This window comes from Danio rerio, chromosome 17, assembly GCF_052040795.2.
Source record: "Danio rerio strain M-AB ecotype USA chromosome 17, GRCz13ab, whole genome shotgun sequence".
In the NCBI taxonomy this organism is placed as follows: Eukaryota; Metazoa; Chordata; class Actinopteri; order Cypriniformes; family Danionidae; genus Danio; species Danio rerio.
The window spans coordinates 29,784,476-29,790,742 of record NC_141037.1 but is presented as its reverse complement, the minus strand read 5'-3'; the positions used below and the strand labels follow the sequence as shown (position 1 = coordinate 29,790,742).

Genomic DNA, 6,267 nt, shown 5'->3' with positions numbered 1-6,267 from the left:
ATGAATTATACTCGTTTAAATACATAAATATATATAAATGACTCTTTATAATTAATATTTACTATAGGATCCAATACAATATTATATTTGTGCATATACATTAGATTAGTTACAATAATCTTAATCCTGATCCTAATCTTACTTACAATAACAGTCCAAGAATTTGAACACCGAAATTTAGATGTTAGAGAATTTTTTATTTTTTTAAGAGGAAAAATATAGAAAATCAAAAAATATATATACAAATATGCTGTGATTTTGTAGTTTTGCTTTGCTTTGTTCAAATGCATCAAAATATATTACCTAAATTAAGGGTCAAACGTTTGGGGTAGGTAGGATTTAAAAATGTTTTAAAATAAGCTTATCCTGTTCACTAAAAATACAGAACAAATTGTAAAATTGTGAAAAATGTTATTGCTTTATAAAATCGCTCTTCAAAAGTAGTTTTCATTCCTCCAGTCTTCAGTCGCATAATCCTTCATAAATCACTCTAATACTAACTATTGCTGTTATTGTTATTATTATAATTATTAATATTATTAATGTAATAGTAATAAAAATATTAATGACTGGATTAATAATTTCATCTGAAAATACATACAATAAGACAGCAGTTTTATAAAATTGCAATAAATATTTAACATTTTAAAAATATTTTTACATTTAAAAAATGCTGCCTTGATGAACAGAATAATTTTCTTAAAAAAAAAAAAAAAAAAAAAAACATGAAAAAAGCTGACCCCAAACTTTTGATTGGTAGTGTATGTTCACTGAGAAATCAATTTAAAAAATATTCATATTCAAAATGGGACTCATTTATGCTGAGCTCTGTATCTGTAGCTGAGCAAATTAAGCACATCTTCAGAACCACTTTCTGGATATATCACTATAAAACTGCTATTGAATCTACAAGAGGCAACATCGTTTATTTTTTGCAAAAATGTTGCCATGCACATTAAAAAAAAAAAAAAAATCTTTGCTCTATTGCAGACATAATGCTCCAGAGACATATATAATTCTATTGAATATACATAAAAATAAACTAAATTAAAATAAATAAAATAAAATAAAATTAAATTAAAATTAAATTTAAATAAATAAATAATACAATGTAAAAAAAAATAAAAAATAAAATAAAACAGATTAAAATAAAATAAAACTAAATAAAATAAAACAGGCTTTGACTAAAAAAGAAAGTAGACAGCAGCAGTCCATCTTTCAGCCCCAGTTTTTAACTGTGATCAGCTCCAGTGGTCTGGGTTTACAAGATCATCAGTCTCCTGAGAACCCTCATTTTGCGGTAAGATGGCAGCACATACAGATGCCATCTGCCCAGACATCCAGATGATGCACAGTGAGAAGTGATGACAATGTAATTCCTACAGAATTGCCTTTTTTATGCCATTCATTACTTTACACATTTTGCATGTAAACCTTGATTTAGACACAACACTCAGCAGCACAGAGCTGTGCAATTATATGTGTGTGTGTGTGTAACACAGTCCTATGCCAGCAAATCACACAAGGCATGGTGGTTACATAACAACCTCAGACTATTTTAAGCACTTCAAATAATAGCAGAAAGGTAATACTGTAACCGTGGTCTTTATTTTTTACATGTGAATGAACACATAAAGGGATGCTTAGGAGTGCTGTAATCTTTAATGCTGTGTTGATATACAGCATGTATAGAAAGTCATTTATTTTGTTGAAATTTAACAAAACGCTTTCTGCATAATAAAGCGAATGATGTAAACACAGTCTAATTTGCGTGTGATAGTGCATTTCACATCTATTTCGAGAGACAATAATGTGACTGTAAATGCTGGAGCTCAAAATAGAAAGCAATAATCTGCAAAATCTGACATTCAAAATCCAGAAAAGCAGGAATCATCAGCTCACTCGCAAATACACGCAGTAGGCGTATTTCTGATTATTCCTCAAGCATTAAAAACCTAGAAACACATGGCAACTCACCACAAAATTACACCATTCATCTTTAATGACAAAACGGCCACTGGAGAAGAGGAGAGGAGAGGAGATGGAATGCAAACATGAAAATTAACCCGTCAGGTGGAATATATACTTTGGTTCTGCTATTAATTAAAAGCTTCACCTGTGCAGAAAGGTTGTTTAAAAAAATCCCTGCCAAGTGTAACATGTGGCTTAATTTTTCCTGCAAGAGATAAAGCTCCAGGTTAAAATAATGTTGTGGGAATACAATAAATCTCTATGATTAAAAAGCAGCAAGCTCCATTTTTTACATTTGCAATAGGGGGGAACATATAGGTACCCACCCTAATTTATCTCCCTCCAATTTAAAATGTGAACACATGCATCTGTTTAAATTTCTGTGACGTTCTAAAGTGAATCTTTCACAAACCAATGGTACAAGCTCACATATGAATCATGTTGCTTCATAAGTATCTTCAAAATATATGGGCATTTATATGTCAGCAGCAGTTGACTTATATCTCAAAATGTAACTTCTGAAATGTTCTTCTAAAGAAAAAAATTAGACAGTATCTAGCCTGAGAGTGAGTAAATAACAATACATTTTAATCTTTGGGTGAACTGTCCCTATAAGACCTATTTTTCTGCTTCCATTTTTAATTTTCTCAAAATGTTTTTGAAAACATCTAAGGAGCTCTATAAAATAGTCGTGTATAGTTCTATAGTTTAAAGTAAGATTTTACGGTATAATATTTATTTTTTACAATTAGGTCACAGCAAGAAGGTAACTGGTTCGAGTCCCAGCTCAGTTGGCATTTCTGTGGGAAGTTTGCATGTTCTCCCTGTGTTCACGAGGGTTTCTTCGGTGTGCTCCAGTTTACCCCACAGTCCAAAGACATGTGCTAAAGGTAAATTGAATGAACTTAATTGGCTGTAATGTATGAGTGCGTGTCTGAATATGAATGTATATGGATGTTTCCCAGTGCTGGGTTGCAGCTGGAAGGACATTTGCTGCATAAAACATATGTTGGAATAGCTGGCGGTTCATTCCACTTTGTCGACTCCTGATAAATAGGAGACTAAGCCGAAGGAAAATTAATGAATTAACTAGGTATATATTGTACAACTATTATAAAACCATCCTAATGATTATGACTGCATTTTAAACTGTTTTGGATCCGGGGTCACCACAGAGGATTGAACCGCCAACTTATCCAGCACATGTTTTACACAGCGGATGCCCTTCCAGCCGAAACCATCACTGGGAAAATGTATTTATCATTACTTATTATTATTATTATTATTATTATTATTATCTTTAAGAAATTATAAACTGTTACCTTAGCACTACGTCAAATCTCTCACAGTCAAATCCTATTTGGATTCCTGCCAACAGACAGCATGAAACCAAGCATGCATTTCTTACACATTGTGTGAAACTGTGAGTCAGTGATTTTTTTTTTTTTCACATAAGCCCACTACATTTGAACAGGTAATATTAGTCAGCTCAGCCACAGAAAATCATGAACACACACACACACACACACACACACACAAACTTACTCTCTCATCTTTAAAGAAAATCCATCTAAGACATTATTGCAAGGCACAGTGGTTTACAATTAACATTGACCTGGAAAAGGTCATAACCTGCCAATAGCAGCGCACACGATTAAAGACTGAATCTGGTATTTACAGGACAACGGGGTAAACCCTTCATTCTCTCCCTCCAAGGACATATAGTGTTTCACCAGCAATTCAATTTACCCAAATTGAAGTCATTCTGCTTTTTTTTTTACTTTGCCCTCTGGAGTAATGAAGCAGATAAAATGGAAAGGCAGAAAGCATGAGTGTATAGATGGGGAATGCCATTACATTGTTGTCCGCTGACACTCTGTCCTAGAACTACACCTAAGTACTTTCATTAAAGCGCTACTTAATGTAATAGTGCCATAAACTACTCAAAAGTTAAAAGTGTCAATTAGAGCACCTCTAGAACGGCTCCTTGTGCCAAATTGGCCATGATTAGAGCAAGTGGAAGCCTCCAAAGAAAGTGTTTTATTCAGAGAGCCGGTCCAAGAAACACTATTCACAGAAGTCACAGCATACGGTGATGGGCCAAAGAAATGTTCTGCTCCTTTCTTTTAAAGTGTCCCATTTGCTCAGTTGTAAGTGATGTAGTGAAAAGCAATTGAGTGCTAGTCATACTAGGATTACTGATTACTGACTGAGTGTTTGCTTGCTTGCTTGCTTGACTGCTGAAGCAGCGTTCTGATAGATGGTTTTACTGCTGTACTGATTCTTTTAGTCATTTATAAAAAAAAAACAAGATGGAACCGTACATCAGACTATTAGATTCCTTTAGTCAATTGTGGTCTTAATATACTCTATAAAAGTGAACTCAAACCTCTCTGCTTTGCTCAAAAAAAAAAAAAAAAAAAAACAGACAAAAAGATCAATGTTTCCTAAACTGGGGGTTGCAACCCCCAGTAGGGATCACCAAAGATTTATGAGGGGTCACCTACCTCACTCTAGTAGGAATAAAGCAGATAGAATTGATTGCAGTAAACATTTTGTTTTGTGTATAAATATGAATCCATATTTTCATTCAGACTGTCTGCAGTTTTTGCTCAGACCAAAGTTGGTATAGTTAGAGTGGCATTTCAGCATCATAGAAATTATTTAACTTAAAATAAGCCCAAAGTGCACAGAACTGTGCATTTTTAAAGTATTTGTGATGTTTTAATAGGGGTCTCCTGGAAAAAGGACCTACAATACACATTATATCATCCATTCAATTTTCACAAGTTTCTGATAGCTGGCGATTCACAAACGATTTTATTTATTACCATTCAAGCTTTTGAACTGCATTTTGGGACCTTGAGCTCTGCTTCTAAAGCTGTGGGATTAAGCGAAATCGAATCAAGATTTAAAAAGTTGCAATTAGCTAAATTGCAAGAGGCTGCAGCAAAAAATATATGTTTTATTTAATTTCTCCCGCCCAGAGCAAATGCCTGACTGCCCTCTATGTGTGATAGTCTTACTAGCCAATTAAGTGAGCACACATTTGTTTTGCCCAATCAGAATTGCGCGACTAAACTATGTGGAATGCCCACAATAAAAAAAACAGACGGGTGAGTGAGATGATGACATTTGCTGCTTCAGAAGCATTAATAGACATATTAATATCAAAGAAAAACAGGACATCAGTAATAAGGAAATATTTTGGTTTCAAAGTCTCAGACACCAAACAAAAACAGATCTTTTTAAGAATATTGCCACAGCACGAGGAAATACAACAACCAGCACCTAAAGAAGCAGGACAGGTGGCTATTTGAGGAAGAAAAAGTCAAATGAAAGTATAGCCAGTAACACTCAATCTAGAAGCTCGCAACAGTAAAGTATAATTTCAGAGTAGTTTTAGCCATGTTAGTTTGTTCTGTATTTTTATAATTATCGTTGTTTTTTGACTAATTTGAGTTCAACTTGTTTACAGAAAGGTAAGGTCATTTTATTTGTGTTTACTCTAGAGAAAATTTAGTGTTTTTTTTCTGAATATTCAAAAACAAATTTGAATAAAAGTTTAAATTAGTTAATTTCTTTTTAAGTCCTTTTTAACTTTTTAACTAACACTGCATTTATCAGTAAGAAGCTACGATACAGAATATTGAGCTGAAGCTTGACTGTGAAATTAAATTGCAAATCAAATCGAAATCACAGTATCTTTTAAAAAAAAAAACAAAAAAAAAAACACAATTAGATATTTTCCCTAAATTGCACAGCCCTGTCTGCTACAGCAATTTTTGATCTCTAAAAGCTTTTTTTTTATTTACATTTGTCAATAGACCTCACTTTGTGAAACTGTAGTGCAAAATGTTCAAATGTTTTTTTTTTTTTTGGAAATGTTCCAAGAGCAAAGATCAAAATACAATTTAAAGAGTTAAATGAATTAAAAACCATAATGAATCACACGCTATAGTCAAAAGTGAATTAAAGCATTTTCTGGAAATATTGTTAATATTTTAATATATACAAAAAAAGGATCCAAATGATCTTTTTAAAGATTATATTTCTCTCATCTTCAACAGGGCACAATTTTATTTTTTATTAAAAAATATAGCAAAAATAATACTATTGTGAAATATTTTTTAATAGAAAACACTGATTTTCCCCGAAGATTGTACAATGGAAAGTTCAAAAGAAAATGTAGAATATATATATATTCGATCCCAAACTTTTGAAGTTTGAACCTTTGAAGTTTTTTATACAGATAAAATGATAAGTTTTAAAAGCAATTATAATTTTATCACCCTG

General features: G+C 32.5%; 1 protein-coding gene across 18 annotated transcripts in view; it reads right to left on the bottom strand.

Moving 5' to 3' along the window:
* The window catches only part of mdga2a (MAM domain containing glycosylphosphatidylinositol anchor 2a), a 347,889-nt gene that overhangs the window by 184,112 nt on the left and 157,510 nt on the right, over positions 1–6,267 (bottom strand). The window lies entirely within an intron of this gene.